The following is an 11,843-nucleotide window of genomic DNA, read 5'->3' on the forward strand; positions in this document are numbered from 1 at the left end:
CTGTTATGTGTCTAGTTAGTTTAATTATATAGCCAATATAAGTGTTTAATATATTTATTTTATAAATATAATACATGTTTAGTGATTTAATATATATATGTTTTATACATATAGTACATGCTTATTGACTTAATGCATATCTTTTATAAATATAATACATGTTAAGTGAAATGAAATGAAATTGAAGTGAAGTGGAGTGAAGAAAGTGAAGGAGTCTGTTTTACTATGAAGAAAAAGAAGGAGAAGAGGAAGAAGAGAAGGTACATGTGTGTGTGTGTGTGTGTGTGTGCGCGCGCGCGTACTCGTGCATGCGTGCACGTGTGTGTGTGTGTGTGAGTTCATGCACCAAACTATGATTTTTATGTGTGTATGTGCGCGTGTTTGTCTGCCATTGGAGCCCCGATGGAGCTCAAAATGGAGCTCCTATGGCGGACACATACATACAAGCACACTTTCATGCACATGCACACAAACACACATCAACACATGACACGCATAGAATCATGCATACACACACACACACACATTTACACACTTGCATACACACACACAAACACAAATATACTTGTTGTAGTACATACACACAAATACACTTGTTGTAGTACACACACACATTGAAATACACAAACACATAGAAGTGGAGAGCTATACAAAGATATACACATGTCTTGTATTTTTTCCTTCCCGTGAGCATTGTAGTGTTGCACGGAAGCAAGTACGGAATGGGATTTTTTTCCCGTATTTTACCTCGCTATGCTGCAGAATTTTTTGTGTTTCTATTTGAATTGTTGTTGCTAAGAATACTTTTGGTTGTTTATTGATTATAGTTGATAGAGATTATGGTTTGTACACCATCTAAACATGATAGGGCATGTATCTCTCAAAGTAATCTCCACTATACTAAGTTATTTGTGGTCTTGTTTTTTATTTGTCACTCAATATACTAAGCTAGTTGTGGTCTTGTTGTTTTTTGCTTTTAGGAGTAGGATACACATTAAGGTCTGGCACCACAGGACATAGGGCCAATGCACAATCTTTCATTGCTTCTTCCAATGTCCGACAGAAGGAGGATATATTGGGTGATGTGCATGATGAAGAGGATACATTGGGTGATGTGCACGCATGAAGAAGAGGAGCTCATAAATACTCATGTTGCACAAGGTGGAGAGGTGGCTCAAAGCGTTTCTGAAGCAACAAAAGCTGTTGCTGAACCTACCAATCATCCTATAGTGTTTGGAAAGGATGTTCATGGTTGCATATTGGAGGAGATTGTAGAGGGTTTTATTGTAAAGAGAGGTAGGGAACCTCCTCGCATTCTTCTCTGCAGATTGAAGGAAAACAAAGCCATTAGAGTGGTAGGTCTAGACATTGAGGGCTTAGTGAAAAGGTTTGAGATGTCTGGATACAGTGTGCTTGGAGCTCCATTTCTTGTGTCATTTAAGAAGCCTAGTCATGATCAGCATTATGTTTCCGACTTAGACAAAGACGAATGGTGGCCTATTTGGCAAGAAATTAGCGAGGATTTTAATAATTCCCTTCCTTTTGAGCGGAAAGACTTCAGGGGGGGCGGGGGGGAATTATTGTTTGGGATGGCAATCATCGCTTCAAAACTTGGATGCTCTTGATAAAAATGAGTAAGTGCTTTGTTCTTTGTTTAATATAAGGCTTGAGATGTCTCATGTTGTGCTATCTAATTTGCCCTTCTGTTGTTGTAGAAACTTTAATGATAAAGTGGAGAAATTGTTCAGTCAAGTGTTAGTTTGTCAATGTTGACATAAGTGTCGAGGGAGAGCTTATGCTAGCTCTGTGCTCTCAAAATGAGTAGGCTCATTTGTTGTTTTTTAAGATATTACTATTATCATGTACATGTCACTGTATTGCTCTTTTCCTTGCCAAATCCTTGTGTGTTTGTCCCTTTGTGGTTTAGGATTGGTAGAACCACTTTGAGCACAAATTTTGGTCAGGAGATCTTCTTGCTCCAAAAACTTGCCGTTGCAAACAAAGATTCTCTAATGAAAGACTTTCCCCAAGATTGGATTCGATGGATAGAGGTAGAGCTTGCTTGCGAGAAGAAGGCATCTAAAGGGAGTTGGTACAATGCTCCCGCTCTTTTCTTGGCAATGATCATACGGAAGGTATACTTTTTAGCTTCAAAGTATACATTTTATGTAATTTATAATGCTAGGTATAATTTTGTAAAATCTTCCCTTTTTTCCTATTTACTCTTCAAAAGGAAGAGTTCGACATGTCTCTTATGAAAGAGATGCAAGAGATCAATGATCCATCGATTTCAATTGGAGAAAAAAAAAGGTTGCTTAAGGAAGAGTAGAAAAAGTATTCAAAGAAAGAGCTTATAAGATAAACACTTTCTCTTCTCACCCTTCATGTTTGTGTTTCTACAAAATTGTAATTTGACAAGGCTTGAATTTCATTTGGTGAAAATGCAAGATAGATGTTGGCCATTGTCAACCCCACCAATGGCCAAGGGTTATTCTCTTTGTTATTTAACTTCAATTGGGTAAGAGAAAAGGACCAGGTGAGCCTTACAAGGGACAAGGTCCTCTCTTTGACAACTTCTAAAATATCACCGGAGAGGTAATAATCCTTGACCCAAAAAAGCACATGAAATCATCAAATGAATCAATGCATTTATGGGTTTTTTATTGTCTTCTTTATAGGAAAAAGGAAATATTGCACTCTTTGACGCATTGCCGTGTAGATGATGTTATGTCTAAGCATTATATTAGTGCCATGAAATTTAGAATGTATTTTCGTAAAGAATGGTATGGGAGGTATCTTGAAGCAATGCTTAAGGATCAAAGGGAAAATGATTGATGAATTATCGGAGGGTTTTGAAGCATGGTTTCATCATTGGTTGAGGGAGCACATTGATAAAGATTTTATGGAGCTTTGGAGTAAGCTCAACACAAAAGAGTCGAATGAAAAAATCCAAGAGCTTATGGAATCATCGAGGAGATTTTTATTCATGTAGTACAGTTGATATCTTTATGGTTCATATTCTATTTTACACTTAGAGTTTGTATAATAAATAAGCCACTAGGTAAAGGAGCTCAAAGAAAGTTAAATGCATTTTATGTAGATGGCTATTTCAACTTTACAATCAAACTTTGCTAGAGAAGCTGCCAACTGTTGTTAAAAGTTGGAGGGACCTCTCTTCTGAGGAGTGTATGTATCCGCTATGAATGAGAGATCATGGTTTTCTTGCTTGGGAAATTGAGAATTGCCCTTGGTGGCTAGATTATCCTCAAGGAACCTACCCACGCGATGAAGGGAACTTATATAAAGGTCATTTTTTTCATTTATAAAAAGTAAAAAATTGTTAAAGTGCTAAGTTTGTGAGAGAAATGTATTCTTGTTTACTTTAGAGCACGTTCTTGAAAGAAATGAAGAGGTTATTGAGGAAATTGGCTCGGCCTCCAAGAAAGACACCTATTCAAAAAGAGTAGACACTAGTACAATTTCCTCTATAAAGAAACGATTGGAAGTTGTTAAATCTAAGAAGACCAAGAAGTCCCCCAAAATTAAAAAAGTAGGTGCTCAAGGTTCCACAGGTAAACTTGCTTGTAAAGATATCTAGTTGTCACTTTCTGTCTACTCATGTTGGACGGATACGCCGCGACGGACGTCAGCACAGCGAGAACTCACCTAACAAGTAATGTCAGCTAAGGACGAAGCTCGACCCGCAGGCGCATGGAAGCAAGCATAAGGTGTCAACTTACACTCGACCGACTCCTAACTAGTTCCTACAGAGGCCCCTACCAATTGTCTAAGTCACAATCTTCAAGAGAACAAAAGAGGATGCTTCCTACAACGCTTGCTAGAGCCGAACACCTACCAAACACTTCCGAAACACCACAGAACTTGAAGGAGACCCTACGAATACCTGTAGGCCACTCTCCCTAAGGTCTGTGAACCAAAGTCACGACCCAAAACACCCGGTGCAGAAACACGTAGGATGTCTGGCCGAAATCTGCAGGTCTTCGTTTCCAAAATCTGAAGTGCCTAATGTGTGGTTCTACTCAATGTGAACATGTGGATATGCTGCAATGCAAAATCGGACAACATATACTCACCCAAACAACCGATGAAGCTCGTAGAAGAAGCTCCCAAAGCCGGACCGTATGCGCGCAATGTTGGTATCGGCTCGTAGCTCTAGTCGGGGGCAACACGCTGCACTTCTCCGCACTCGATTCCGACCACCGTAGCACACGTAGCGTCAAGACAAATCTCACACTCTCTCTCATGTACACAGTACGCTCACTCACAAACTTAAACTTGTTTAAAATGACAAAAGGTCCTTCATTAAGGTCAAAAAGTGATATATATACCTTACAACTTCTCAAACCCTAAAGTTCCAAAATCATCCATCTACTCCTTCTAACTATCAAAACTGGGATACAATCTAGAAACTTTTGTAAGTCCCAATATTTACAAGGTGAAAAACCGGGTTTTCCTCAATGAATGACTAATTACAAAAAATAATAATCCGCTGAGTAGTTAGATGCCGTGGGGTGTGTCCAGCTTCTAACATCCCCCCCCCCCCCCCCCCCCTCCTTGTTCATGTCGTCCCCGACATGGCCTTGATCTTTTTGCTTCACCTTATGGTCTCCAGCATCTTTAGCAGTGATTCGTACCGTGCATGTAGATTCAGCATTGTTGGCCCAAAGATGTCTGTATGCATGGTAAAGAACCCCGTGTAGAAAGCTTCTTCAAACACCTGGAGGTGATAAGATGGGAGAAACATGATTCTTTGATATAATGCATGTATCACCTCCTTGGAAGGTTGACCTGACATATCATACGCACATCTGTATGTGTCCTGGAAGAAGAATATGTTGTCAGTCACCTGTCCTGGCTTGAAGGTTTCAAACACTGCTAGGATGGTTCTGCAGATCTTTCTCATCATGATGCATGTAAGGTCAGGTGAGCCAGTGAACGACTTTATGGCGCCCGTTAGGGTTTTCACCATGTATTGTACACTTATTCTCTCACCTGCCTTCACGCCTGACAGCTTTGGTAGTTCAGCCAAGTGGGTTGGCTTCTCTGTAAGATTTCGTGTGCTTTCCACGTCCTAACCCTTGGTAGAGGGCAGAAGTTGAGATTGTCCCTGATGTGTTTAGGTGCCTCTACCAAGTGTATTAAGTACTGCGGGACTCCTTCTGGCCTCGAGGTGTCTGCGTTGTAGAGAGGGACCGTTGGTTCTTCTCTGATCCGCTGGTTTATTGTTGCCGCTTCATATTTAAGCAATGGATATGGGAGAGAGGGTTGTAGCCATTCACGCCTGAGATTGTTGGCGTCGATTTTTTGAATTGTCATTGATTTGAAAACCCTCTGTTCCCATTCCAAGGCCTCTTTGGTGCTCTCTCTGAGCTCTGCCTCTATTGCTTTTCGCAATTTTTCCTCTTCTTCTTGTGTTAGATCCTGGGGCTCTTGAGAGGAGCCTGCTATGCTTTCCTCTGGCATGGGTGTGTCCACAGGATCCGACACATTGTCGAGGTCGATCCCCTCATTGGCAGCTGGCCCTGAGCTCTCTGGTTCTGCTTGTTGTCGGCTTTTCAACTCCTTTATTTGCGTGAGGAGTGTCTGCTTCTCCGCTTGTGCTTCGCCGCCCATAGTCACGAGGAGGTCATTGAGTTCAGCATTTACTTTTTCTGCCTCCTCGAGCTTTATCTTGATGCTCGTCAATTCTTCTTGTAGGGCCTTTTGGCTGTCCTCCAATGTGGTTTGCATTGCAATAGAACCTTCAGCCATGATCACCCTCTGCTTCTTCTCGAGAGTCAATTGCTTTTGGAGTTCTTGCATTTTCTCTTCATACGTTTGACTCTCCGAAATAATTTGAGTTGAGCTTGTAGCTCTAACTCGCGCAGGTGATGCTCTCAGCCTCTGGATGGTTTGATCTTTGACTTTTAATTGGTCCTTGAGCTCAAGGACTTCATCCAGGCTTGCTTCTTGTTCTATTTCCGCCTTCTCCTTAGCATTCCTCAAGGCCTCTACTTCTTTTGTTTCTTCTGCTAGCTGGAGTGTCAGATTATCCCTTTCTTTTTCTGCATCTCACAATGACTTGCTGAGTTGCAGGCACTCTTCTTCAGCTGCTTGCAATTTCTTTGTCGCTGCCTCATTTGCTTCTTCCTTTGTTTGGCAGTTTTGTAGAGCAATGGCTAGGCTGGCCTAGAGGTCAGCTTCTCTTTCTTTGTGTCCTTGGCTTTTTGCCTACAGTAGATCTCTTTCCATTTTGGTCTTTACTTTAGTGGCTCTTAGAGTTATCAACTCTTCGTATGATGCCATAGATTGTGCCCTTATTCCAGCTAGCATTGTCATCACCACATCCCAATCATTCGAGGGCGGGTGCAGGTCTACCGTGTCGGTAGTAATCTCCTTAAGTTCAACTAGTCGGATGCCTGGCAGCTGTTCTTCACTTCGTGTCCTTGCCAAGTCGAATGCGAGTGTGGCGGCTTCTTCCTTTGAATAGCCTGCAGCTAGCAGGTCCAAAAATGTATAGTATGCTTCCTCGAGATTTTTTTGTTCAGATGCATGCTTGGCTTCTTCTTTGTGTTCAGGTTCTGTCCTGTGCTCTTGCTCTTCATCCTGGTGTTCTTCTTGCTTGTCTCTGGCCTTCTGATCTTCTGGAGGAGGGCTGCTAGGAGGTGGTGATGGCGGTGGGCTAGGTTTAGGGCTACCTGGTAAAGCTGTAGGTTTGCCCTTGAAATCCCTATCTGCTTTCGTCTTTCTTTCTCTTTCCTTGTTTTCTTGTTCATCTAGCAACGTTTGCCGTATTTGCTCCACTTCTTCCTCGGTGAAAGGGATGTGTGGAATGTTTTCCGCCGCAGCATCAAGAATCTTGAAATTCTTGATATAGTCTTCGAAGCGGTCCCTCTGCACTCTTCTTGAGGATCCGGACATCGACTCAAGGGATGGCTTCCATAATTCGTTTAGATCACCCTTGAGGGCTCTTTCTGCTCGGAAACTCTCCATTAGCCTCTCGAGTCTAGCCGCTTTTTGTGATCGAGTCTCTTTGGCTGGCACTTGAGCAGATTCTTTTTTGACTTTCTTCTACTCAGGTTGCTCCTCTTCCACTGGCTCCAGTCGTCTCTTCAACCTTGTAGCCACCCTTGGTGCTCGTTGTGGCTCGTCTTCTTTGTCTTCCTTTATCCTTAGCCAGTCATTCTGAGATGGGGGGTCAGGCCACCTTCCCTTGGCATGTAGTGTTGCATAAACTACCTTGGTTATCATCTCTCCTGGCACTATGTAGGTTGGCTTTTTGTTTCCCATCTTTACCAGGCTGTCTTGTATGTATGCCGCATAATTGATTATCTTTGGGGTGCCCTTCGTCATTGCCCAAGTAAAGGTTGTGGCAATTGCACCTGGCGGCATCATGTACTTCTGCGGCCTCTTCTTGCACATGTGGAAGTATTGGTTGTACAATTGGCTCATGATCGCCACCTTTGGGTTGGCGATGTCTTCAAATCTGTAATTAGCATTTTTCTCTTTGTACACCTTTACTTCATCCCTTCTCTTTGTCACATTGTCTCCCTGATTGGAGAGATCTAGTGCATGGGCGACAACCCTTTCCGTAATAATGATCTCTGTGTTGGGTCTGCCATGCAAATCCGTCACCTTGGCCACTCCATCTTCTCTAATGCTGGTCACAAACTCCCATACTCTTTTGATGTCCACCCCTGCTGGGATTGCTTCAAAATAGTTATGGAGGTCAATTTTCTCCAAGTAGCCGGCCATTTTGCTCCAGACAAATTCATTGAGCTCCCTTGGCAGCATTGGTAGCTCTATTATATTTCCGTCATTGTCCTTGAATACTCCTTGGTAGATTTTTAGGTCGTTTGACTCTAGTAGATCTTCATGTATCCAGGTGCTTGTAGGCTTTAATGTTCCGTGTGGAATGACAAATGGTTCCACCTCGTCCAGATAGTCTTTGATTGTCATTCTCTTCTTCTTTGCCGGTGACTTCGAGGCTGCCATAGACCCTGTTGTACTCAGCAATCCAAAGTTTAGCGGTTTTTTTTTTTCATATCAACTGCTAAACTGAGTTTTACTGAAATCATAGCTCAAAAGGAACTTGTGAAGCTGTGCAAGTGCTCACAGTGCAAATTTGACAAAAAAAAATCCATCTAGACATCCTACGCGTAGGATGTCTTTTTCTTCAGAACAGGTTCATACTTGACTTGTAGGTAGTGTAAGGCTCATGGAACATGGTTATAAGCTTGGATTTGAATTTGGATGTCAAAAAGTGGATTTTTGGGCTGATTTAGGCTTTAAGTCACAATTTTGGTAGATTTTCCATCATGGGAAGCAATTGATGTCCAAATGGGTTGAAACTTGGTATATGGGCTCAATGCATCATGGTATTAGCTCTTATGATGTCATTTCTTGCACAGAAGTCTAAATCTAAGCTTAAGACATCCTACGCGTAGGATGTCTTTTTCTTCAGAACTGCATGAAACTTGATCAGTGGGTTGTCCTTGACCTGTGGAACATAGCCATGTTCTTAGATTTGTATTTGGATAATATTTGATGCCTGTAGGGCTCTATGAGGTGTTTTTGGGCTCAAAAAATATATCTTGAAGGTGTTGGGGGTCAAAAGTGATTAGAAGGGCTTCAAGCTTGACATATGGGCTCTTGTTGATGAGGTTATTACTTCTGAAATGACAAAACTTCTCCTTCATGCCCAAAAGGTCCATTAGACATCCTACGCGTAGGATGTCTTTTTTCTTCATTTTTGCTCCCAGACCACACAGAAAGTTAGCTGATGTGTATGTGAATGTGTTGTGCAAATTTCATGAGATTTGGTAGGTTAATGGCCCTTTAGTGCCTTTATGCCCTATCTTTGCGTTTTTCCATGCATATGAGGTCCAATCTCTTCCAAGGTGATGAAATTTGGTGTAGGGCTTGTGAATGTCATTCAGAACATGTGCATGGCAAGAATTATTGGGTTTTGTGCCAAGAATTTCCCTTGAGACATCCTACGCGTAGGATGTCTCCTGGTGATTTTTCTCTTGTTAGTGCTCCCAGTGCTTGCCCTTTGCTCCCCTAAGTCCCTTTTAAGCCTAATTTCAACAAAAAAGTCAATTGGGTAAGTAAAAACTCCCTGTGTAGACTTCAGAGCCTCTGAGCCGTTTTCTGACTTTTGGAGTGCTTTTTGGCGATGAAATTCCTCGATGTTGGTCTTCATAGCTTCCAAATCCTTTGGGGATCCTTGCCGTATGATTTTTGTCGACTTTGGCTTCACCGGAGCTTCATTTGGCAATTTGTCGCTCTAGAAGCACCCGTGGAGGCGTTTACATACCTTTGATGATTTGTGGTGGTCCACCACCATACGACTTGGTTGTTGATGGTCTAGGAAAGCCGCTCGTGAAGTTTGGTGGCAAACGGACTTGCGGTTTGGCCACAAGTGCATTTTGACGCTTTGTCTCTCTGATGTCGTTTCTGAGGTTTAGTGCCGCTTCGGGTCACTTTTTGGTCATGCGGGTCATATGGACTTATCGAGCATGTCGATATGCTCGTACCCGTAAATTTTGGTAGCATTTGATCGCCGTTTTGCCGATTTCCCATTTGGTGGCCTCTTGCGGGTTTCTGGGAATTAGGGTTTTTCCCGATGTTTTCCCATTGCCATTGGCTATCCAGGAAGGGTCTCCTAGACTAGGGTAAGCTGCTGATGAAGTCTTGTTGCTTTCGGGTTAGCCGTTAGGCCACCATTTCTACTTGTAGGTCTCTACCGCTCGCTTTGTGTGTGACCTCTACGCTAGTTTTCGCGACAGAATGACAAACATACGCGAAAAGCTCAAGGTGGTGAGCCTACCTCTCATGTCTGGAGCTGGTCGGGTAGACGTACACGTCGTAGAAGCTGCTGGAAGGTCGATCCGCTCTAGGTGGCAGAAGCTCTCTCCACAAGGTCAATAGTGAGAATGAGCTAAAAATGGGGTGAAAAATTCTTATAATGGAGGTCCCCGAACCATTTTTCATGAAATTTGACGTGTGCTCCTCTCTTTCTACAAGATGCGGTTTAGGCTCAAAAAATTCTTGATTTGGACTCCATTTGCTCTGTTTACCAAAAATTTGTCATTTCGGCCAAAACCTGGCCAAAACACACTTTCCGCTTCAATCTCATAATTGCACCCTCATTGTACCGTAGGTTGTTCTTTAGTCATTGGTCATCCCCATATTTTTTGTTTTTCATTACGACTGTTTTTTACCTGCTTTTTGTATTTTTGAAGTTTTTCTGCCGAAAATTAGCAAAATTAAAAGGAAAATAGAAAATCAAACCCAGAAAATCCCCATAATTCATAATAGATCACAAACATCACCGCAACACATTATATACACTCTCATGCAATTTTTGTGGCCAGATTTCTCCGTTTTACCAATATTTTGCCTGAAAAATGGCTATTTCTACATATATACACACACCTAGGGGCTTAATTTGGCGTTTGGCCCCATATTCCTGTAGCTTCATGTTGTATAAGGGCATATATACTTGGGTTACTCCAGAAAATTTCGCAATCAAACGTCAACCCTGAAAATAGTCGAAAATTGTGCCCTTATTTGCGATTTCTGTTATTGGTTCCGCATTGAGAATGCCTCCCCCCCTCCTAGTCGGAGTCCTCCCGGACGACAAGGTTTCGCCTCGGAGTATGTGCCGTGCATAGGTTGAAAAAGTCGTGCTAATGTGTGGCCGATTAATGTGGCCCTATTTCATACTCGATCAATGCATGGAAAAATTAATGCTGTGTAAGAGAAGGGAATAAGCAAGATGCTTATTGGCATTCGCCGTCGAGGTTTCCTGTTTTCTTGGCAAGTAGTAGCTGTAACTCTACTGCTCTTTGTTTAATGGTCTTTTTGGTCAGAGGCAACTGCGTTGCCGACACTGTTGATGGAGTCATAGCTATTTCGGAGGATGTGATAGCTATGGGCCGTATGGCCTTGGCTTTCCATTGGTAGTGTGGTGCGGCCAACTTTGCCCCTTGTTGGTTTGTCATCGGCACCCACTTATATTTGTTTGCCCGGTTGACCTGTAGATGTCTACTTTCCATCGTTGCTTGTACCGTAGGTATTTGCTTTGGTATCCAAATGTGAGTGACATGAGGGTTTTGGCTAAGCATTTTCTTTGGAATCCATATCTGCTTGGTTACCTTGGTTTTTGGTTGCACCATCTGCTTTGTTAGAATTCGGTTGTCACATTGTGTTTTCCCCCTCATGGCGTTTCTATCCTTCCGCATCCATACTTGTTTACCTTGTTGTGGTAGTCTAGATTTTTGCAGTGTAGTCAGTGATTTCAGTTGTCTGTGATGAGCATGGTTGGTCGTTAGCTGGTAGTTGGTCTCAGGTTTCGTGTTGATCATTGAAGGTATTTGTTCTTTGGTATTTGTTTCCAGTGATTGCATGGCTTGCATTTGATCCGGATGTTCGTTTTAAGCAAAAGCTACCACCTGCTGTTCGTTTTCGTGCTGGATTTTGACCGCCTATTTGGACATTGTATGCTTTTTGCCAAGGTTGCCCTAGCAGCATTGGTTGTTGTGTGCTTTCATCTGTCACCACATAGAATTTGTGTGGGTAAATATATTGATGTAACTGTATATGCAATATAATCCACCCTAATGTTTTCAATGGATGTGATGTGCTACTTTTCAGCACTTGGGGAGTAGGATGAAGTTGATCTGCGACGTGGAGCTGTTGGTATAATCCGTAAGAGATAAAATTCGCTTGAGCACCCGAATCGAGCAAGGCTGGTGATTCAACTTGATCATTGCCCACCTTGACTGTAATTATTGGATCGACTGTGTCTTCTTCCAAGTTCATGAGTCGAATGGCAT

The 11,843-nt window shown here is 42.4% G+C and overlaps 1 pseudogene; it reads left to right on the forward strand.

Moving 5' to 3' along the window:
- The first annotated feature begins 1,112 nt into the window (after positions 1-1,112).
- On the forward strand, positions 1,113-11,488 carry LOC147449775 (uncharacterized; annotated as a pseudogene).
- The last annotated feature ends 355 nt before the right edge of the window (positions 11,489-11,843 follow it).

This window comes from Adiantum capillus-veneris, chromosome 10, assembly GCF_014529385.1.
Source record: "Adiantum capillus-veneris isolate H3 chromosome 10, ASM1452938v2, whole genome shotgun sequence".
NCBI lineage: Eukaryota > Viridiplantae > Streptophyta > Polypodiopsida > Polypodiales > Pteridaceae > Adiantum > Adiantum capillus-veneris.